The sequence below is a fragment of the Anas acuta genome, chromosome 7, assembly GCF_963932015.1.
Source record: "Anas acuta chromosome 7, bAnaAcu1.1, whole genome shotgun sequence".
Taxonomy (NCBI): Eukaryota; Metazoa; Chordata; class Aves; order Anseriformes; family Anatidae; genus Anas; species Anas acuta.
This window is the reverse complement of record NC_088985.1, coordinates 12,823,908-12,848,407: the sequence shown is the minus strand read 5'-3', so window position 1 is coordinate 12,848,407 and position 24,500 is coordinate 12,823,908. Positions and strand designations below refer to the sequence as shown.

The window sequence follows — 24,500 nt, the reverse complement described above, 5'->3', positions numbered from 1 at the left end:
AACACCATTTATCAGAGCAATTTTGGAGACCTTTGGGTAGCCTATAAGCTGAAGACCAACCTAAAAGTTTTAGTACTATTGGTATGCTCTATTGACACTCCTGCATTTTTCCCATTGGAAATGAGAAAAGTACTGAAACATTTAAGGAAAAGAGGAGGGCAAAATTCCCTAAAACATCTAATTTAGAGCCAGCTCTGTGTGCGTTAGCAGCCAGAGAGAGACATAGAGGGATTCCTTTCCTTTCTAATCTTGCCTGCAATACGTAACCCAGCTTTGCATGATAGTCTCCCCAGGCTTGAATATTCCAACCTGGCTTCTTACTAATTCCCACAAAAAAAAAAAAAAAAAAACCTGCTTGGGCCCCTTTTTTCTTCTTATGATTAAGGAAATATTGAAGTGGGTTATATCATCACAGTTATCCTGTTCAATGTTTTAAAAATTTCTCTGCACTAATATTTGAAATAGATTAAAACAATTGTAATTTCTCCTAAACAGGGAGATTAAGAGTGGTGTTGAAGACTTGACATACACTGCTTTGCTCTGTTGTGCAACTTGGGCACAAGTGAGTTATAACTGTAGATTTCAATAGCATGTCCAACTCTTTTCAGCAGAATGCCACAGTGCCATGTATGATATGTATTGGTGAGAGAAGAAATATATTAAGATATAAACATCTGGAACTGTAGTGTGATTTTTGTTTGTTTGTTTTTCTTTCAGCAGTTTATTACCCTAACTGGGCAAGGCTTGCAGGGAACTGTACAGGAACAAACTGTAGTTGATGCATACAAAAAACATCCTTGTTTTATTGATTCTCTTGTTCTGGTGGTTTTCCAGGTTGAAAGCAAAAGCATGGGAAGTTGGGTCTTCTGTCTCTATTAAATTGTAAAGCTTACATTTCTGTGGCTTGAGATATGGTACTTAAATGGTAGGCTGACAAAACCATGTTACTGTTCCATGAATTTCATCTGTCAGAGGTCTGGGGTACAGTTTGGAAGGAAGTCACTTCTGCAAGTAAATGGAGGAAATGCAGTTCTGGGACTCTCTGATTATTATTCTTTAAACTATGCAGCTGTTTTAAGTTGCCTAAGGGTATAAAATAATTAAGAGTCCTGCGGGAAATACTACAGAGGGCAGTAAGCAGGCAAGGCAGTCAAAAGAGGATGAAAAATACATTAATTACATAGATTTTTAACTTATGTTTATCACTGTGACACGTAGCATCATACAACACAAACTGTGAGAATTGTGTTCAATGTATATGTACTTGCTTCATGGATTCGCTTTAAGGGATTCAGTCGGTCACTCCTAATTTTTACTTTAATTCCAAAAAGTACATAGTAGTGTGGTCACAAACTGAGCATAAGCAGACTGATTCAGGTCTCGCGCACAGCCAGACCGAAATGATCACATAGCCATAAGAGACAGGTAAAGAGTCACTTTCCAAGAGATCATTGTATCAAAACTGCTTATTTTAAACTGTGCTACTTTAAAGATTTTAAAAAAGCACTGTGCTGAAAGCTGTAATACTGTCCTGGAAGTTGCATCCATTCCTGGTTTGCCAGCCCTCAGGGATCATTGCACCATCTCACAGCAAGTCAGGAGAGTTTGTTCCACAGGGGAAGTCCGTTTCTGACCTTCAGGGCAGTTAACTGTAGTGGGGGAATAGGAGTGATAACTTGTAGCTTGTTGAGAACAGGGCAGGGATACTTAGGTACCACCCATAATTGTTTTGGATGAATGCGTTTCCCACTGACACATCGTTCAAATTTGTAGTTAATGCTGTTGTACTGGAACTAACTGGTTGCAAGAACAAATCCATATACTAGTACAGTAGATGGCTGGAAGACAGTATCTTTGCTAGGAGTCTTTCAGAAAGAACTCCAAAGACCAAGCAGTAGACTTACCATAGAATCTGGGGCCCAAAAAGAAAAGATGACCGACACCCATTTCAGCGGCTGGTAAAACTATATAGAGGTGCTCAAAGCCGTCAGCCACTTCTACAGGAATTCTTTCACTAGGGTGACTGTGAGTCATCTTGGGCTACGGGCAGTAACAATAACATTAAAAACCCCTTATCTAAATACAAATGCAGCTTGAAAAGACACTTAGCAGATGGCTCCTGATAAAATCAAAGGCAAGTCTGGAAAACCTGGCCAAAATTACAGGAAACTTATGGTTATGTAAGGACTGCTGTGTGGCTTCTTCCAGATGCAGTATCTGCTGCTTAACAGTTACAGGATATTAACGTGCCAGGCTTTTGGGAATACTATCCATGAATTTTAATTGGATGGTCATCCTGCTGCTCATCCCCAAGGGAGAGTGCTGGAACAATTTCCTAGTAGGATGCTCATACAGAGAAGATCAATACAGCAGAAGTACTTCTGGAGTTTATAATTATGGTCAGCCAGGGACCACATCTATCCTGTCACTTCTGTGTTTTGTCTCTAGATTTAGGTATTTTTATGTATGTGTGAGCTGGGAACTCCTGGGCGGTATTCAGCTGCAAATGATTCTGCTCTACCAGAAGGATTTAAAGGACTAGCATGCTCCTTTTTCTGGTTCCTGAGCTGGTCCTCCACTTCAGCAGGTACCTGCTCCACCTTAATTTTGAGACTGACGTTTCCTTCACATATGCATGATATTTCTAAAGGTAGTGGTGGGTGGAAGCAACCCGCTTCAAAAATATGGCACAAATAACACAGAGCAAACATGTCTGCATTAAGGTGACAGTCCCACAAGATTTTTTATTATCAGTAATCTCTAAGACCTGAAAGTAAATCCATGACAAGACAGAAAAATGGGGGAGAGGAGGAGAGTGCTGGAGAAAGGAAACTTGGAGGACAAGGAGTCATATAGTTGAGAGAAGAGTAAATAGTCTGTGCCAGCTGTATTTGTAGGGGAAGAGCTACACAGAATACATGCACTAAAGATATCAACAGGAGAAGAGCTGACAGGTTAAAGTGTTAGTTTCAGTGAGGAGTTGTTAATGTAAGACAAGATGTACCGGGATTTTCCAGTGAGTTGTAGATAGTTGTGAGTCATGGTTGTCCTGGAAGAGAAGACATCACGAATGTGTCCCTTCCAGATTGTGGACAGGTACCACTGTGTGTGAGCAGAAGTACAAATATATGAATAGAGGAACAGATGTCAAATATGTGGACAAAATGTTGAGGATGCCTACCCGCTTCATATCCTCTCCTAGTACGTCTGGAGAAGCACTGATCTGGGAAGCTGTTATCTAGCTCTGATGTTCAGGAGAAGGTAGTCAATAAATCTTGGCTGCTCATGCTGGAGTAGTGAGAAGCAGAAAATAAGTCTATGTGGACGTGCTCTTTTTGGCTACATCTCTCCCTTTGTGAGAACCAGCTTTAGCCACTGCTGCAAGAAAGGAAAAATGTAAGAGCCAGAAAGCTGAGTGTTAAGGGTGTGTATTAAGCATCCAATGATTTCATGTCCCCTATTTCAGTACAAGCTGTCCGTACAGAATTTCTGCTGATTTTCTCAGAATGGCATTGTACTGGTGAATGGTAAGGCATTAATGGTGTTGATCATATTAAGATCTCTGTAATGCATACAGAGAATTCCCTAAGTACATCACAAAGATCAAGTCAGAATGACTCATGCTATTTTTCTTCTGCTTCTTTTGTGTCTTGTCATTATCCATTAAGGCTGGCTGCTCCAGCTTGGGACTGGTTTGATCAGGTAGAAAGGTGGCTTACCAATGGAACAAATGGTGTTTATCTCTGTTCACTGGGACACAGAAGAGAGGATCAGTCCTTGTTTACTTTGGAAAGATAGTTCTGTAGTGACTTTAGGGACAGCTGTCATCAAGAACAAGCTTAATGAGTGAGCCCCTTCATTTTTCTGTCCTCCCTAGCTCATTGCTTTTCTGGGATGTTTTTTACACATAGGCATCAAATATTTCACAGAGATTCAGAGCAATCTTCCAGAGTACCCCCTGGCAGTGGGTGCCTCCTGGTAGCTAAAAGCTAGTTATGCAGAGGATTGCCCTGTACTGAGGGAAGGTCTGCAGGCAAAGGTGAGAAGTGCTGTGGGAACAAGCACTAGAACCATTCAGCAAAATAGAAGCTTAGACTTGACTTATTAAGGTAAATACTGAAGAATGGAGATATGTATATATATAATTCTTCTGCCGAGGCAGGTGGTGATGTGAGTTGACATTTTCTCTTACACTCATGGTCTAAACACTTCAGCTTTTCCCCTTTTGTTTTCCTAAATAAAAGAACTAACCTAAGCACCCCAAATCCTTATTGTGGCAGAAGGGTGATATTTTTCTATTGGTGTTCTCATGCTGCTGCTCCCATGGCTTTACAGATGCAAACTCTGATGTTGTTCTGGCAAATTCTTACAGGAAGTAAGGATTTGCACCACAACAGATGTGCAAATAACCCCTTTTTACCCGTTTTTCTCCCCTTGATAGCAGCTTTAGTTTTGCAGTAGGAGACCCAATAGTTGGCCCGCACAGAGCTTACCATCAACCAGCTTTGCAGTAGCTGCACCTCATCAAAGATACTCTAGAACCCTTCAATCAAAGAAAGATACCCCATCTGGTTCCCTGCATTTTAATTTTCTTCCCCAAAATAACTTTTACTTTTAGACTCAAAATATGTTGTCAGCAATGGGCCATGCTAATAAACTGTTGTGCATGTGAACCTATTTCAGCATCCTTTGTGCAGAACTCTGGAATTAATGTGTTAACCCATTACAGAAATAACCAAGTAACCTTTTTACATACCTATATGGTATGAATGGTGTGCCATGCTTCTTCTGCGTAACTCTTGTTAAGGGTTAAGTTTTAAAAACTTCAGTTATAAATGGGGCTGGTAACTCCAGTTTTTCACATGCTTTTGACATTTAAAGTTAGAGTTTCAGGGTTGGGGAATGTAAATATATGAGCATAATTGCAAGTGCTATGAAATAGAGTTCTAAAAATTAACTGTTATTCTAGAGGGATTATTTTTCAAATAGGAAATATATTCAGTACAACTAGGTACAACCATGTCACCTAAAACTTTGAGGATCAAAAGAAAATAGTCAAGATTTCTTTAAGTGGCTTCTTAAATATAATAGCCCTACAGAAGAGGAATACTTATAAATGAGGCTGCTTTTCACATTAATCAATATTGTATTTCAGAGCAGAGCATTTCTAGTCTGTCTCAGTTGCAAAAAAAATGGTATTTTTTTCAACAACTCAGTGAATTAATTAATGCCATCTATTCTTCTGATTCTAACCAGAGGTTGTCAGGTTCCCTTAGCCTGTGTATTGATCTGTAATATAACCTTCCATTTCCTGCATCTGCTATTAAGTGGAATAAAATTCATAATGGTTGCGCTCCTGAGCAGCTGTTCACCTATCCAGTATTGCAGGGTCACCAGGGAAAGTTGCTAATACTTGAGAACTTCCCTGGTATATTGATGTCTCTTGTTGTTCAATTAACATTTATAATGTGGAAGAATAGAAGATAGTATTTAATATGTCAGCCAGCCTTAAGACAACTCTGCTTCCATTTTCTGATGCCAAAACCTAATACAATGTTTATGTCCATTAGAGTTAAAATACTTTCCTTATTAGCTGCCTAAGTGCATTTTTCCAACAATAATAATGAAGGGCATTCAGTAAACTAAAACTAATTAATCTCCTCAGTCTCCTTTTTGTATTTATCTGATGCCAAAAGCAATACATTTTTTTCTCCAAAGCAGATTAAAACTAAGCTGTGCATGGTGCCTCCTTCCTAAACAAAACCTGCAAAATTATCAATTTCCGCAACTACTGTTATCTCTCCTTTCAGAAAGCTGCTGCTTATTACAAACTGGTGTTTTGTTTATGCAGCTATCTGCCAGCAGAGGTTAGGCATTATGGGCTTTCTTGCTGCTCTAATGCAAGGAAGCTGCAGGGATCTGCAACCCAGACCCTGCCAGTCAGACAAGAGAGGAGCACTAGTGGTTCTTGCATAACATAGGAGAGGCTCTCAAGCATCAGACTCTGCTCCAGCCCACCCATTAGAGCCATTCTGGGGCATCTACATATTCCCAGGAGGCTTCATCTCTGTGAGTAATAGGAGAAACCAAGTCATAACTTCTTCCTGTTGTATCAAATCTTATTTGCAAATGGAGGAACAGATGAGAGTCCAGAGCACGCAGTGGTGTACAGTAAAAGACACTTTCCTGGCATCTGTGAGTGACTTATGCCTCTTTTATCCAAATCAATGTTTTGAGGGTTGTCTGGGACCCGCTGAAATAGAACAAAAGACCCTTACATCAAGGCAGTGTCTGCAGTGACAGGATCTTTCAGAAGGAATAAGTTTGTTTGCCCATATAGATCGCAGGCACAGTATTAAGTTTCACTCTGTTATGAATTATAATTACTTATTTTTGATCATTAATGGATGGATGAACAATATTATTGGCTTGATTGTCTAGATACAAGCATAAGCCATTGTTTTGCTGAATTATTATGTATTAATACACTATTTTTTCCAGTATTAATAATGTATTAGTTAACATGGAATTTGGATATTGCAAATGAGTTAATCATGTAAATCGTTAATAGAAAACTTTTTTTTTTCTGCCTTCCTCCTGTTATCTTTCAATCAGTGAATCATTTCACTGTTCTTTTTCAGAACGGATTTGAGGTGCAAGATTTATTATTCTCAGAAAAGCTTCAATACTCACATTCTATTTTTATCGGGAAAATATCCTCATTTTAAGTTTTTTAACACTGGAAACTAGTTAAAAAGTTGACAGTCTTTGGTTTGATACAATGAGCTAACTTGAAGTATTCCAAGTATTCCTTTATGGTTTCTACTTTTTCTACAAACACAAATTCCTTTTTTTTTTTTTTTATTTTAATTATTTTATTTTATTTTTTTATAAATTTGTTCTTATTTGTGTGTCTATCACACACATCGGTCTATCTGATCCAGTATCCTGTCTGTGCTGGGGACAAAACCATGCATAACGCAAATATCTCTGAAAATCCACCTTAATACTTTTCCATCCTAACCCTCCAATCTTTTTTTTTTTTTTTTCCCCCTGGAATTTCCTGAACTCAGTTAAACATTTTGATTTAATAAACCTCAATTCTTGAAGCAAAAACATCAAGTAAAATGTATGCCTCAGAAATTGAAGTATTTACCATGTGGTTCATGCAGAAATATCCTTCTGATATTTCTGAAAATACTTTTTTGTTTGTTTTGTTTTGTTTTTTACTTACTCAGGTTCTTCTCCAAGGTTCAAGGAATGGTCTTTTTCCTGTCTTACTGTAGAAAGTAAAGATGTGTCCATTTTAAGTTAAAATCAGTTGGAATGAATGTGGTAGTCAAGCCAAGCAGCTAGATTGCCTTGGATACACCTTCCTAGGAAGTAAGAATCAGGATTAAAAAGTTCTGACATTCTTTAAGGTTTCAGTGCAAGGATATAAGATAAAATATGATTTCCTGAAGTTACCTTACAGAATAAGATACTAGAAAATACCACAAGGTAGCAAAGTAGGAGTAGATTGTGGTGATTTCTGGTTTTTGTCTTTAAAGATAAGTGGTAAGACAAACTGGATGCTCATTGGTCATAGATGCTCTATGACTTCAATGACTGAATGCAACAAAAAAAAAGTTTTTTTTTTTTTTTTTTTTTTTTTTTTTTTTACCAATACCCACTTGTCTCATTCTCTTTCAGAAAGGAATGAAGTGATCTTAAAAGGAGTATATCTCCACTCATCTCATTGAATCTTTCTAAGACAGTACAGAGAATATCCTTTTCCTTAGGAATTTTCTGAGGAATCAGCCAACACCAGGGAGCTTAATGCTAACAAATATTCTCAAGGATTCCTCCAAATATTTTAGTGGATTTTAATCCTCTCTGCACAACTTGAGTCTATTTGTACGAGCTGATGTCTCTTCCGCTTATCCATCCATGGTCTTTTACAGCTTCCCCAAACTGTACGTTTTCTCTAAGTCTTAGTCCTTGTCCCTGAGAAAATTCAGTTCTCTCGATCCTGTAGAATACTTCATTTTGGAGACGCGTGTATTGAATAGGGCTGGATGATAACTGTGCAGTACTGTGTAGAAACACAACTTGTAGTCTGTATGGTGACTGGGTAATTTTTTCCCTCCTAACCTCACTTCTCTTCCCCCTGTAGCTAACAGACCTCTAGCTAACAGAAATCATACCAGACTCTCTTTAACACTCAACTTATCCTTCCTTCCCTTGCTTCAACCTCCAGCCTTGAGTCTCTACCCTTATGGTGCACATGATAAGCTGGGAAAATGGAGTTAACATCAGAATTATATTTAACTCTGAGTACTGTCTGTCTTGGTGAACCCAAATACAATATATATATATATACATATATATATATATATTTAGTTTAAGAGGATAAGGTTTTATATTTGGATTTGATTCCTTTCCTGTTGGTCTGAGTGTCATGATCTTCGTTAACTATGATGGTATGAGTTACTGAACCTTTCAACACGTGCTGTAGAATGATAAAATATAGCTTCCATCTTCTTCCCTTTTTTTTTCCAAAGCACTTTAAGCAAATCGGCAATCTAATTATTGATTTATAAAAGGAAAGGAATTAAAACAGCCTACCATACCCTTTGGCGGTAAGAGTATTTAAAAGTGAACTATGCTTAAATTTCATAAAAGCCTCCTCAGCAAATCAGTAGAAAAATATTGATCTTGAAATAAGTATGTGAATTCTAATTGTGTTTTGTCTTTCCACTGGAGGACCATTACTTTATTTAGCTAGAGTTCATTCTTTAATTTTATAGTCTTGGTGTGTTGTCTGTGAAGGTTCCTCCTTTACATTTGAGCAAGGTTTGTAACCACCCAGTTTTGCTGATCTTTTCTTTTCAAAGGAATGTATTGACCAGGGAGAGCTAAAGAGAAGCTTTTAAGATCAAGTTACCATCACCAAAAGTCTCAGTAACATATAACTACAATTCCTGGTATAGAGCTGTATGTTAAATGAGTAAGTCAGATGTCAAGTACAATAATTGCTTCTTGCTCTACTTCAGACTCACAAATCAATTTATTCTGATTATAAACCACCATCTTCATAACATACACTTTAATTACATATATATTTTAATCTTGGAAAACCACATGCATCTGTAAGTTAATTCTGCTACTTCCATGAGTAGATTTTTACTGGTAAAATAGAAATCTCCACTTCGTAGGTTTTGAAATATCTGATCTGGCTATTACGGTGTTGGAAGAGTGAGCGAAAAGAGGCTCTAACCATTACACAAGTCTACAGCATTCAAAGGCTTAGTGAGGAGAGGGAAAAAACAGGGAATTTGAGTGTTTAACAATGCTTTTGCAATTTGTAATTTTGAAAAAAAAAAAAAAAGTTGGAAATTACTATTGGAAGCTATCTTAAACATTTGCTTTTTAAAGCCAAATATCTTCAGAGGTTTCTGTCTGAAAAACTCAGAGCACTTTTGCGTAATAAACCGTGGAAGAGGTTTAAATATTGAGGTGGTACTTAAATCTAAAGACCGTTTCTTTAGTTTCACACCATTACTGATTTATCTCAAATGGAGAAGCTTCTTTACAGTTTCCAACATTTATAGTTCAAATATAATTGTGCTTTGTTTTCTACCAAGACAGGAAGTCTTTTGAAATCAACTTTGCAGCACAGACTTGGTCCATGTTTTCAGCTGTGTGATCAGCCTAGTGAAGAGTGGGCATGAGTTCTCCAGGACAATTTACCTGAGGTTTAGTGGGGAGGAAAAGTTGTATTTTGCTTTTGGTTTCTTTGAATTTATCCTTAACCTAACACAGGCATATATAAGGGAACAATGAATGAAGACAGGTGATGTAGACTCTGGGTACCTGAATATGTTGCTGCACCTGAGCTGGCACTGGAAGTAGTATTGCCATCCCAGAGCAATGTGTCACTTGAGTGCAGCATGGTGATATATAGCTATATTCCTAAGAATAATTTCTTAGGAATAATGACTAAGAATAATTTCTTGGTACCTAGTGAAGAAAGATTTTACATAAATCCAAATTATATTGGTTAATTTAGGTGTGTAAGAGCTCTTACTAATGACTAAAGAAGAAGTTACTGCAGGGTAAAGATTACTCAAATTACTCTGCATTAAAAATCAGTAGGGATTTAGTAACAGACAGATTTAGCAAAAGTTAGAATTTCATTCTGTGTGCATAAAATCCTGGAGAAGTTACTCCAGTTGTGACAGGAGAAATTCTTATATTCTATGGAAGGAGGGCATCTGTAATAAAAACCTAAGAACTCAGCATCAGTCACCTCATAGCAAATCTACTATAGAAATCATTCTCCTAAAATGAGAAAAAAAATACATGAGGGAGGGAGAGAATATCTGTATATTTATATTCATTGAACTGGAGGAAAACAGTTTGGTTCATTATTAGAAATAACATCTAGAAAAGAATATGTAGTTGACACGACTACTGGTCCTCCTAGCTTTTGCCTTTTCCGTGCTTATCATTTGAATTGCAACTCTGAAACACAATTTGGAGACTCAGTGAAGTGTAATAAAATGAAAATGGAAGACAGGATCCCCCCCCCTTGCTTGCCCATCATGAATACCGCAGCTGTTTTAGTTGGGATTCTCATGTCGTGAAGCTGAATTCTTTATGGAAGCGTGTTTTTATTTCTTATGTCTACTGTTAATTTTAGGACCCTATTATGTTGAACATCTTAAGAACATAAATCCTGTCTTGAAAATACTTAAAACCTGATGGACAAAACAATAAGGACAGTGAGGGAAAGTACTATCCTTGTTTTAAAGAGGAACAATTGACTCATTAGGAGAAAAATGTTTTTGCCAAAGCCACAGTAGAGTCTCGATGACAGAAATTGATGTTCTGTTTCCTCTAGCAGCAAACCCAGTTCCCAGTCTTTTTGTCTGCTTCTCTCCACTGCTGTTTTTCACACTTGTATTTTGTACACAGATCGTTTGTCTGATGAACTGTGATCAAGGAAAGTAAAACCACCTTCTGGGAAACTTGAGATTCGAAACTTTCTTTGGCTGACTTTACTCCTTAGGACTCAGGGATGTACTGAGCCAGTCCCAGCCCAGCGCCAGGCCATGAGTTACCATTTCTGTTAAAGACCTCAAAAATCTCTGCTAAATGCAGCTATTGAATGCACAAGTGGATGAGACACAAGTGATGTTTAAAGAATACTTTTGATCATCAGTCTTACAATGTGTTGATGCAGACCAATTGTATTTGGTGCTGAGAAGTACACAAGAACGATCATTTTCTTACAAACATTTGTGTGAAAAATACCTGCTATGGGACTCTGAAACAATGTCCAGGGTTTACTCTGAAGAAGAAATATTGCAGTGACCAACAATGAAGGAATACCTGCATTTGAGTGTTTGTTCTGTGTTTGCATATTTTGGACTTCGTCACTTTCACAGATCATCATCTTTTCAAGTAAAACAAAAAACCTCAGTAGGAACTCAGAAACATACAAATAGATAGTTTTAGGATTCTGATGGGAATACTGCCAGCAAGGTAAAAAAGAAATACTAAAAAAAAAAAAAAAAAAAAAGTGCCAAACATGCAGACCTGTCATCCTTTGCCTTAATGGGCACTTACAAATGTGCTACTAGCAAGAGATGTTCTTCCACAATATGATTGTGGTTATAAAACAAACAGCATGGTCAATAATATGATCTAATCTGATTGAAGAGGTCAGTTAGAAAATTATTACCCACTTTACAACCCATTAACATCAAACCTACATTACAGGAATGTATGTGATAGATTAAAAACTTGCTTACTTAAAGCAAGAAGGTCTAAATAAACTCCATTATATTTTTTTTTTTTTAATTTTTTTTTTTTTTAAGCAAAAGGAATTACCCCTCAGTGACTGGAATGACATGGGGAGAGTCAGAACAAGTTGCTGAGTTTAGCTTTTTAATCTCTTTGCCTGAATCCTGTTAAGTAGATGTTTGGGGAAGTGGAAAGGACATTTTTGGATGATTAACTTCTGGTTTTGTGATTGACACACTGAGGAGGTTTCACAAAAACAGTTCAAGGGAAATTGAAGCTGTTGAATGGAGTTACTGGAATTGGGGAAGAAAAAAAAAAGCGCTTCACTTGATATGCAGCAAATTATTTGCTGTATCAGGAAAGACCCAGTGACCCATCTAATCTCGTATCCTGCCCACAATGTTGATTTATACCAGACGCTTCAAATGAAGATATAAATCCCCATAATACATTTACCTGTAATTGTATAACAGTGTTCAAGGAGGGTATGTTCTTTCTTGACACCAACCCATGATCAGCATATGCCCTGTAGCATATGCACTGAAAGCTCCCGTCTTTATCCTTAGCTGACAAAATAGCAGATGCTGATGGCAGTCATATAAATTAATGCAGGTGGATGGTAACTGTGTTGTGTGGAACATGCTCTTATGCTCACTGAATAACCTGAATATTAGTCAACGATGGCAAACTCTGTAAGACGTTATGATGAATGTTGGGAGGAAATTCTGTTTGGCTCCATAAGGCCCTTTATAATGTGTGGCAACTCAGGAGAGAATCTGTGACTTCTGGTTCTGATTTTCCGAGCAATGTAACAATACACGTAGCAGGACCTACATGTATCTGTATCATTTGCTGGATCAGATTTTATCTCATATGAGGTACTGTTGTGTGATCAGCTCATTTTTGTCATACCCGGTCTAGCTAGATTATACCTTGTGCCTTTTAGGTATATTGTTTGGTACTCCAGATTGTGTTAGGTCTATTTCCCAGTGTGATTTCAATGTAAATTGGCGGGTACCAACTCATCTGCAAAGGGGTGTTCCTGAGGAAAATCTGTTGTTTTTGCTTGCAATGACCCTAGTCAGTAAGGGGATTTGAAAGGCGGCACTGCTGGGTGCACCCCTCTGTGTTTCTAATATCCAATCTGTGCTCAAGTCACTGCAGGGATCCTCATCTGTAGTTAATAATAAAGCTAGTAACAGACATGTTTCATGTACTAGTGCCTGTCCTGTGTAATTTGCTCGATTTTGAGGTTGCCCAGCAGCTGGCTCTAGTACCAGTCTGACGGGTCTTGCTAATGGTGATAACCTTCGTACCTGCTGTGTTGGTCTGCACGACTTCTCTAGGAGGTCTCAATACTTGAGTAACTTGTGCCAGCGGACTGTGCCGTAAATGTGAGAGCACTGCATTTGCGTGCTGGATTCAGAATGGTGAAGAGATGACTGTGGAGGTTGGGTTAGAGCAGCCCTAAGGAAAAGTCTGAGGCCCCTTTACATTAGAGCAATGAGCATGCGCTGCTGTGGAGGGCTACATGCACGGAAGCATCTTCAGCTGTGCCAGTGCTGCAGACAGTGTTCACGTCACTGTTGTTTTCCTTATCTGTAGGCTGGACGCAGCTCTTTAGCGTGAGCAATTGCTTCTGCACTGTTGTGCTTCTGGCCTCTGCTCAGGCTGCTGTACCACTGCCTTTAATCACGGGTGGTCTGTGGAGGTTTGCACTGCCAGGGATTTGAACATTTCCAGGCTGGCCAGGGCTGTGCCACAGGCCTATTTATGTTTGGCACAGAGCCTGCAAGGCTCTGGGGAGTTATTATGCCATCATTTCTGCCTGGCATTCCTACCTGCCTGGGTTGCTCTAACTCGAAAACACTTACAGGTGACCTGACTGCTTGCCAGGAAATACTCACTTATCTCCTCAGCAGCTGCTCCCTGTCAGTGGAATGTGCTTTTTGGCTGCCTGAGGAGGAAATAATGTCCGTCAGGACCAGGCTCGAGAGTGACGCAAGGTTTGAAAGTCAGATCGGATTTGCTTGCTATATTCATCATAATATCTGTGAAACCAAAAAGGGGAGACTAGGTGACACACATTCTGCAGCTGCAGGAATCAGCAAGTCACTTCCATGCAGGAAGCCCCAGCTGAGTCTTTCACACAAAATCCATTGCTGTGTGTTCACCACTTCAGTGGTGTGGTTTCCAAGCTGGCTTATTCTCTCTGCTTTCTCTTTTTCTTTCTCTCTTCTTTTTTCTTTTTATTTACAAAGTGTTAAGGGGGAGAGTGAAAATTCTTTCCTGTATTTCCATTAGTATTTATTTTGATGCACTACAGCCCTCACCTTCTGCACTCTCTGTCTGGACACACAGCTGGCTGTGCAAGACCAATCCATAAGCTCTGGGCAATGTTTAAGGTTCATTCTTCATAAGCATCCCTTTTTTGCTCTTTGTCCCTTCATCTTTATTTTGGCAGGAGTAGTGTGTGCCAACAGATAAAGCAATAAATGTGAAATATTTCTATAAGCTGAGGTAAGAACAAGTGTCAAGTTATACTAGTAAAACTAAACAAAAGAGCAGCCAAAGCAGCTGTCAGCCATTAAGCAGGTATGGATTCAACTGCTGTAAAAATTCAATATTTAAGAATAAACAATGAACTAGTGACAGAATTTCCAACAAAGGCAAATAGTAATACGGCTGTGCAAGTGTTAAGGCCACAATCTAAGTAGGCAGGCTGGTGGCTTCCAACTGGCCAGAGGGAAGAGAGAGATCAAGAGATGGAAGTGAAGGTGCACCTTCAGAGCAACACAGGTGACTGCTGTGTCTTGAAAAGCAGTGTGTGAAGGGACAGGGCAAAAAGGAAGAACTTTGAAGTACAAAACAAATTAAGGGAATTGTACTGCTCTGTACTTGTTGTTAATTAAAACAGATCTTTACAAGTTGTTATGTTTAAGAATACGAAATTTTTTTTGAACAATTTTTTTAGTTACTGGTTCTTTCTTCACACATTTGGGACTCATGATGAAGTACAGAAGTTTAATAAAACTAGCTAGAGCTTCTGTTTCTTTGTGAACACAAACCATACAGCAGAATAAAATTGCTTCTAACTTGTGGGACTTGCTTTGGGTATAAACTTGAAATATCTGTGTTCCTGTTTGTTTTGTTTCCTTCTGGAAAAATGGAAAAACTGACAAATGGGGACATTCGAGCTGATGCTAACAGGTCTCTTCTGTCCCTGGTTAGTTTTCATCACAAGACTTTGGTGGCTCTAGCTTTTTCCACATTTCCAAAGTGACTGCACTGAAGCCCAGCAACCAGTGTATACAGACATGCTGGACAGGAGTGTTGCTGGTGATGGGGGAAGCTGGTGATGGTCGCTGTACCTTGTCCATGGCTCAGGCTACACAGGTCCATGGCTGTGTCATCCTGCTCTTCCTTTCATTTTTTGAAAAGTATTTTTTGAAAAGATCTAAGACAAAGGTGTGTTATGAACAAAGAAAAATGACACCAGGTAAAAAAGTTTGTTTGTTTATTTATCTATTTATCTATTTATTTATTTATTTATTGAGGAGGAGGAGTTTGGATAGGCCAGCTATTAGGGGAAGGGAGTTTTATTGAGTAATCAAAGATTATTCTGTTATTGCACTGAAAATACATATTAAACATGCATGCCTAGGCACTTTTTCCCCTTATATACCAGGACTATAATTTTATATCTCTTCCTTTAGGTCAAATCAGTTTTGCTATGTGCTTTCTTTGGGTACAGGAATCTTACCATTACGGAGTCCTGAACTGTGGGATTTCGGCATAATAGGCAGGCTTACTAAGACAATACGCCCTTTTGCTTTTGAATTAACTCTGGATTTGGTTTGTCTTTTGTCAGCAACTTAGAACTGTTTATATTGTGGCTGAGATACCATTGCTTGCTAGGGAGCCACCACTGTTGATATTTTAAAGGAATGGAAAATTTAACTGCATACATAATACATATATTTTATATTTTTTTTCTAAGCATTCTTTTAGGAAAATTCATAATCAAAATATTGTCTTTGAATATTGCAGTGTAAAACTGGACACCGAGCATCATTTACCAGCAGCATAGCTAGTTATTGTCTGCAAAAGCCCAGGCATTTAGTGTGGTGAATATCGTAACAACAAGCTATTAGCACTTTGCTGCTTCCAGCAAGAATAGCTCACTAATTCAGTTTAGTAAAATACTGCGATACTTTTAGTGCCAATAATCAGATCTGGAGACTTTCAGAAACAACAATTACGGTGTATCATTTCTGCTGCCCCCATGGCAAAGCCTTTAGGCACTGAAACTGTTTTGAGAAATGAATATATATAGTATTGCTAATGTGTGTGGTTCACTTATCTAGTGAATCACTTTGTTGTTTTCTGTTTTGCTCAGTTTCTGTTGTTCAGCCAACACAAAGCAACTCTATTTTATAGAAAGGAAGTGAAAGCACATAACTAAGGTAGGATATAAAGCACAAAGCTTGTGGTACAAACAGGAGGTAAGTAGTCCTGTAGAACTAGTGCATAAATGAATGGTCTGTACTAAGCTGTTATAATGGAGAGGCCAGGGTTTGCCATGAGTGCGTATTGTGGGGAAGGGTAATGGCTAGAGCATCTGAGTGTTGTGTCAGATTGTATCTGAAGTAACCTGTTAGGAAGCCTTAAATATTCAGCTTTCTTTAGGTGTCTCTCAGAGAGAAAATCGAGATTGTTCTGAGCGAGAATGAGCTGATGCGTAGGTACCAGCAGTTGTAGTTCCCTTAAAGTAATATGTATTGGGTGTTGACTGAGCACAGTGGTATGTGACTGCTGCTGTGCACTTGTGTGTGTGTTCCCTGCATGTTTTCAGCTGCGTGAGCTAGCAGTGCCAGTCTGCTGCAGTGGCAGTCAGGCCAAGCTGAGAAAGGCACTATGGTTACTGCACAGTGACCTGCTCAGTCTGGCTTTGCGTGAGGAGGCAGCTAATGGAAGACAACGGTGCCCAGGGGATGAGTAGTTACAATGGGACTGTCTGCAGTTCATGCACTGGTGTCTCTGGACACTAGAAGCAAACAAGCCCCGACCGGAAGGGAAGATTTATACTGAAGATACATGAGGCCTAACAACATCAGGAGAACTTCAGGAGACCTTGCTCAGAACATGTACAGACCTCATCCAGGACATGTAGGGGAAGATGTTTAGCGTGAAGTGTTCTGTGTGAAGGATGCACAGATTTGGACCCTAATGTGATTTAATCTTTGGATTATTAACTGCTCTACACAGTGGCTTTCCTGACAGCCCTGAAGTGATAGGAAGAGTTTGTTTCCTCTCTTTGTTTCTGATGTCTTCACGTTGAGGTTTTCTCCTGCTATGTGAACGTGACTGGTTATCCACTTTGGGATATGCCTCATGGGTGAACTAACCTGAGAAAGTGTCTGATATCAGAATTCTGTAAAACTCCACCACAGTTTTCTTTTCAGAAGGGGAATTCTCTGAGATGCTATTAGCATTAACGTTAGTGCTCTGACTCTCCCTCCATTGATACTTGACAACCTTCCTTTTACTGTGGTTTATGAAACCTTACCACTGGGCTCTGTAATTGCAGACAAATGTGGTTTAGGCTTGTGTTGAAGGCCTGTAGGTGATGACTGAATACATTTTTGCTGAAAGCTCAATTAGAATAAACCTCAAGAGAGCTGCACCTCTCTATGGTTTCAGAGGTTTGCTACACCCTTCTACCAGCATCTAAGAAGCAAGAGCAAGACCCCAAGTGAGGATACGGGACTTGTGGCTTTGTGAAATAATCTGGGTTCTATCTGCTTTGCAGTGACAACCAGCAGATACATGTCATGGGAAGGTTTCACCCCCTTTTCATTACAGTGGTAGTAATTTGATGCCTAGACTGTGGTAGACTGGCCTGAAGACAGCTATGAATACATATGCAAGGAGGCAGCTTTGTTTTAGACGTGCATTTATGACGGATAAACAGTTAGGCACACATCCAGAGGAGGAGAGGATTATCTCTTCAGTTAGTGACAAAGTAGGCTCAAAAAATCCTAATTAGTTCAGGGTAAGGTTACATAAAGCTTAACTACTAGTTAGATTAACTGCATCAGAGGAACATAAATAAAATGTGCTGAGTGGACTGTAAGTAGATAGGAAAGAGAAAGAAAACCTAAGCTGAACGTTACCTCTTGCTTTAGCTTTTGTCCTGTACAGTGTGATTCTCTCAGTCATGTATTTGAAATGGTACAGTGTATGAAGCAGAGTTCCAAAGCAATACACCGATATTTTGTGCCTCAGTTAATTTGCATCTACAGTCTCTGTCTGAAAAGCTTTTGCAGGAAACCAGGCTTTTGTAGGAATCTCGTAGCTGGAAGTTTTAGATTGGATTATTTCACGTCTCGGTTTAGACTGTGGGAGTCAGGGATGATAAAAAAAAACTTCCAAAGACCTGCCAATTTGCTTTTTCCTTGCAGTGCTCACAGGTGAGAAGAGGAAGTGCTGGAACCAGGAAAAAACATGTCTCTTTGATATTGCTGCATGGCATAGAAGTAAATTAAGCAAAGTATTTATAGGTTAGACATAACTGTGTTACTAGTTTTCAGAATAGACACTTCTGGACTCCTGCAAAAGCCATGTTTAGATTTTGTTGAATTTCAGTTATATGTTTCACAAAGACTAAATTAATTTCTGAATAACTTCTTTTAAATTGATGATGTGTGTCAGTTATTCAAGGCAAAACAAATGACTAAATATTCTGAATTGTACATTTTGTTGGATGTTTCATTTAAATTTGCTGAAGTATTTAAGATGAATGTTTTTAGATTGAATATATTTTTCTATGCGTGTTTTAAATCTGGATTGCAGTTTTTTGGGGAAAAAAAAGAGCAAGGATACACTGTGGCCTCCTTCATAAACCTTACAGAGTAATCTAACCCATCAGGAATCAAACGCACCATTTCCTGTCTAAGCTTTGATGCTCAATTTGGAAAGCTCTATAACTAGTTGCTATATGGAAATCAAAGCATTGTCTGGCATCATTATGAATTTCTAAATGGCAGTTAGCATGCAGCACTGTTCCAGTGCTGGCTTCTGATATTCACATGCTATCATACATCATTTACATCAGTGACCAAATTAGGCTTGCTTTGGGAAATTATGGATGTTGCACCTTTTTTCCAGGTATGTAGCACTGCTACACTGGTTGGAATTAACTGGTACGACAGCCAGCCAGTGTGTTTAGTCCCCTTAGACTTGGCCTACTATGTTACTCTATTGTGCAGTTTGCTCTGTGATACTTATTTGTGTAAGTATTGCAACAGATTTGCGTGCACTCATTTTTCCTCAGCAATTTGCTGCTGTTACAGTCCTCTGTACTATTAGCATGTCCTGGAAAAGGACATGCTAAATGCTTTCTCCTCTGAGGAAGCTGCCAGCTGGCCAGTAGCTGATATATAGGCATTAGTTGCCACAGGGGAAAATCAGGGTGAGTTTAGTCATTTAGAATACTTTGGCACAGCAAAGTGCTGATCCCCTGGTGAATGGCAGCACGCTTAGTTACAGTAGTGTTATGCCACCAGTTAAGTACCAAAGAGCCAAGTATTCCAAGGTTGACTTAAAGGAAAGTCAAGCCTCTGGAAATAAATTTTACTGAGAAGAGCTGGTGAAACCGCGCTAATGGAATGGAAGATCTATAAAGGAAATAAGAATGCCAAATATTGTGTTAAATGTTGCAGCATTAGTATGACACAAGACTTTTTTTGCACATATTATTTTTGGATTCTTGAATTTAGTTAAAAATGACCCTGATGAACTAGAAAAAGAATGTTTCCCTTCCAGACCTTTGCTTCTGTGTGGACACTGTGAAGTATCACATTTCCCAAATGAGTGTTAATGTAATGACATCCCAACACATTGTAGCAAAAATCTCATAATGTCATGAGAGTTAGTCATCTTATGCTGTGATTTACCTGAACCACTTGTTTTCTTGTTTTGAAGAATGTGTATAGTAGAGAATTAATGCCCTGCACCATGCTTGTTGATAGTGATTTTATTGCTCATGGTAATATTCAGGAAGATGCACTTTCTTCTTGGGGAAAATAAGAATGAAGGATGTAAAATAATTTATATTTTCAAAATGTAAGCTACTGACACACCTACAGGAAGGTTTTTTACAACTTTTCACAGTGCTTTCTGTTTTCAAATACAGTTGCTATAGTGTATGATCTTTATACTCTTTATGTGGCTAATGAGTCCTTCTGCTTAATTAAAATAAAGAGTAGTCCATAGATGAATACAACCTCGGTGCAAGAAAAGTTGTCTGCTGTAATACAGCATCTGTTTCAGACACGGGACTACATTAAATAAATTTTATTGATCACTAGAATAACAGGGAATCCATAAAAACTCAGCCAAAAGGAAAGGATGTCACTAAGTTTTATCTCAAATAATCAAGCCAGCTAGTGAGCGAGACAACTGTGGAGTTGTAGGAAAGATCTGTGTCAACCTAGAGGCATTTTCTGCAGAGGTTTCCTTATTCTCTTTTGTCTAATGGTGACGTGTAAGTTATGATGTGATATAAATGATCTCATGGAACAAAACCCTAAATGTGTTAAAACCTTAGGAGATTTTTAAATCTTTTTTTCTCCTCCCATTTAGGCTATATAGAGATCATATATACAAAAAATACTTCCTGATCTATTTTTATTAGGTGGGCAATGTAAGATAAAACATGTATATAGTCAAGATTGCTGCTGGTTGCGTACCATCCATGTGCCTTCGATCCTGTGCTGCAGAGACTTACACATGGGTTGTAAGCAAGCGAAAGGCAACTGGTGCTGACAGCAGGTCTCCTGCGGCCCCTGGCCTGTAAGCCACTATTTAGGGAGTCCTGAATAAGGGCATGATGGAGATCAAGCTTCTCACAGGTTACGTTTAGAGAAGCTGGAGCTCCCTGCACATATTCCAAGGTTATCAGTTGCTTCTTAAGTATCTGATAACATGTATAGGAACAACAAAATTATGTGCCTATGATGGTGGCATTTAATTTTCTGTTGTACCAAAATATTGGTATGTCTTTTCACCTAGAAACCTCATTTAATGCTTGATGTTCCAGATGAAATCTGAAGGGGATTTTCTAATGGATGCATAAATACTTGAGGAAAAAGCCACACTGCAAAGAATATGGGAAGTCTGGGTTATTTATTGGAAGTAATATTTCTTGGCTAGTCAGATATCCTTAGTGTTATTACTCTGTGCTTTATGCACATAGATTCCTCCGCATGGAGAAAAACTAGAAAGCAGAATGGTCTGAAAGATCATCCTCGTCCGTCTTCGTCCCCTTTATGCTTGCACAACAAAAGCTTAAGAGTACATTAAGAATAAGTGGCAGTAATGTACTGATGGGAATACTTTCATTCAGAGTGGACAATACAGGCTGGATGAAGCCCAACACTTAAGGGTATGAACCCTGTTGATTAATCCTTAGGTTCTCTTTGTGATGTGTTGCGTTGCATGCACTTTAAAGTCCAGGAAAGTGGTTTGAAAATGACGGTGATCTTATGCAAAGAAAGATTTATCAGTAGGTGTGTATTTGCAGATAGGGAAGTGACAAGCACCAGGATGTACTGAGGCATGAAGTAACTCCCTGGCATTTGAGGACAGCTGCTAAGAAACTGCATGAGTGAGACAGGCTCTCTCTAAAGTTTTGGGAACATGAGACCAAAGCTGGGCCAAAAAATCATCTCTGTCTTTACTGCTTCATTGGGGAACTTATTCCAGAATCTCTGAAGATTCTGCTACCTTTTTTTTTTTTTCCTGCCTTTTTTTTTTTCCCCTCCTCTGAGTACCATCTGGTTTTCAGTGTTTGTTTATTTTTCCAAGGAGACAATATTTTGGGACAGGGCCTGTCCTTTCACCTTTGATTTCTGCGTGATGTTAGTTTACCATTTTGACATACAATTTGTTTAAAACAAAAACAACAACAACAACAAAAAAAAAAAAACAACAAAACTTTCTAGCAACTTATGTTCATTTGTAGAAAGGCTGTTAGCTACCAGTATGCTTTGTCTTTTTTAATCATTGATCATTGTCAGTTCCAATGGTGGCAATTTGTTATCTTTCAAATAGAAAGGATTTTTTTTTTTTTTTTTTTTAAGAAAATGAAGTAATCGAACCTAACATCTATTAATTGGTTATTATATTTAATTATATTTAGCCTTATTATACATGGTTATTCCAATACTTGCTACAGTATTTATTATCCTTTGGGATCTCAGACTACTTTTCCTGGCAAAGATTAGATTTCACACAAGAAAACAGGTGGGATTGATTAATATCCCTAATTACACTGCACTGAACCAAAGGGTAATATTTCTTACTGGCTTCTGTTAATAATCAATTACATCTCAAAGCAGTTGGATCAATAACCTATATATTTTTTTTCTTGAGCACTGTAGTTATTGTATTAGTGTGGAAGTATTAGGATGAAGAAGGCTGCAAATGTTAGCTAAAAATCCTTCAGATATTTGCCATTGGTTCACTGAAAGTTTGTCATACTGGAGGGGTTCAAACAGCTCAGCAGTTGGCATGCCTTCACAGAATATTTGTTGGAGGATTTCAGCCAGCTCTGCTGAGCTCAGGGGACATTAAGCAGGGAAATGTTTTATATGGGCTTGTCTTGAGCTCTTCTGCCTGCTTGGTTGGTGAGGCCCAAGGTTATTCCCATGCTGTGCTAGAGCAGCTCTTTGCTTGAGCAACCATGGCCTCTCAGAGCACCTTTATATATTACTGTGGGTGTGGAATGGTGTCAACAGCACCCTGGGCCGGGGCAGTGACATTGGAGTCTGCATGTTGTATCCACAGGCAGACATGATTTAAACTGGCTGTCCTTTGGCTTTGGCTGTAAATTCCAGGTTACACGTGTGGCAGACTGTTGCCTTGTCTGTAAGCCTTATGATGGCTTGTGGTGGCTCGCACTGCTGCTGGCTCACTTCAGAGGGACTCCCGCCGCTGCTGCTCATCCTCTGAATTTTGCCACAGAGCCTTTACAGCCACCACAAAATGAAGCATCAGTATGATGTCTCCTCTATTTTTTGGTGGTCTGATGCAGCCAAGGAAATAGTAATAGAGGGCCAGGCTACTAAATATTGCCATTTGTTGGCATAACTTTTGAGTACCGTTCTGTGTACCTGCATATGTGCAAGTCTGAAACTGCCCTAGTGTAGAATTATTTCACTTCATCCTCAGCCCATACCTGCAACTGCATCCTATCTGCAGCCCTAATACTGACAACTGATGGGCTGCTTTATGCTCCCTGCAATGTTAAATCATAAAGGCAATAACTCGTACTGTTGTTAGTTTTGCAGAGTGGGGAGAAAAGAAATCCCTGAAGTGAAAGTGATAGGACGCAGATAACAGATTTTAATTGCTTCTTTCTCAGACTGTCTGTAGTCTGGTTAAAACAGATTTTCCTGCTGATTTGCACAAAAGAAGAAAAGGCTTTAAATATTGATGTGTATGTGAAGACTTTCTAAAGTGCCCAGATGGACATCTCCAACTGTGTTTCCCTGCTAATGTTTGCTTTCTTTGTTCTGATTGGCAGCTGCTGGGCTCCAGTCAAGTACATTGTCCCTCCTGATCACGACTGCTCTGAAGGCAGGGTAGCTGTCTGATGTGTCCTGCTGGCACCTGAGTACTTCAGGTATGTTACTCACATAAAAACAGAATATATAACATTGTTTTTTATTTGGTAATTTATTGGTCGATGGAGTATTTAATTTGAGCCACAACAAAACCATTTTATTTTTTAAACCACAAAGATATGCAGCAACTGTGTTTTTTGAAGGTAAGTGAAACAAAAAAAGGCATTAAAATGCTTGTAGTCTATTATTACATTAAAAAAAACCACGTTTTTCAGTGGAAAATCTAGAACGATTTTTTTCACTTGGATTCACAATTATGTTTGTCACCTGCAACTTTGTTTTGTGTGAGCACACAATTCATCCTTGCTCCTGTCAAATGGCCCAGCTCTCTACCAAGTGATTTCAGCAAGACAACCATCTTAAGGCTTCTTGATGTAAAGATATTTTAAATAAGTTCAAAGGGTTAACACAGAGGACAAGAGGAAGGCTATTTCTGTATCTGAGACTTCAGTGGGAATGATTTACCATGAATAGGAGAGCACATCTCTAAAGTAATCTGTCTCTGCTTGCAGAAAAATTTATGGTGACCTAAGAATATCTATAATGGCACAGTTTACATGGCACCTTTGGCTGATGAGAAATAGCAGTCTTGAAATGACTAAAGGGATTAGCAGCTTTAGCTTTGTTTTCCAAAATAATGTACTCATAGAACCACTGACAATTTTTTCTGGTTTAATCATTTCACGAAGACATTTATTACATGTATGTCATAACCCAAAATAACAATGCCAGTGAAAGCCTTATCAATCACCTGGTTAAATTTCAATGCTCTCTTGGTTTAGCCTTTTGTGGTCTCTGGAATAATTTTGATAATTTTATGTGCTCGTTGTTCAACACAGCTTGAAGGTGAATGTTTGCTCTATGAATCATGTCGACCTAGTCTAAGTGGCAAAACGAAGTGCAAAGAAGATGGAAGTGAAATTTCAATAGTACCGGTGGCACATTCAGATCTAAATCCTGTTGACATTTTTCACAAATTATTTCAGTTTCTATTTTTTTTTTTTTTTAATTTGTGTGTAA

At 38.6% G+C, this 24,500-nt stretch overlaps 1 long non-coding RNA gene across 2 annotated transcripts in view; it reads left to right on the top strand.

The window, feature by feature from the left end:
• The window catches only part of LOC137859786 (uncharacterized), a 170,267-nt gene that overhangs the window by 93,562 nt on the left and 52,205 nt on the right, over positions 1-24,500 (top strand). For both annotated transcript variants that reach the window (XR_011098550.1, XR_011098549.1), the window contains exon 4: positions 23,381-23,479. This is a non-coding gene — a long non-coding RNA (uncharacterized lncRNA). The remainder of the gene's footprint in view (positions 1-23,380; positions 23,480-24,500) is intronic.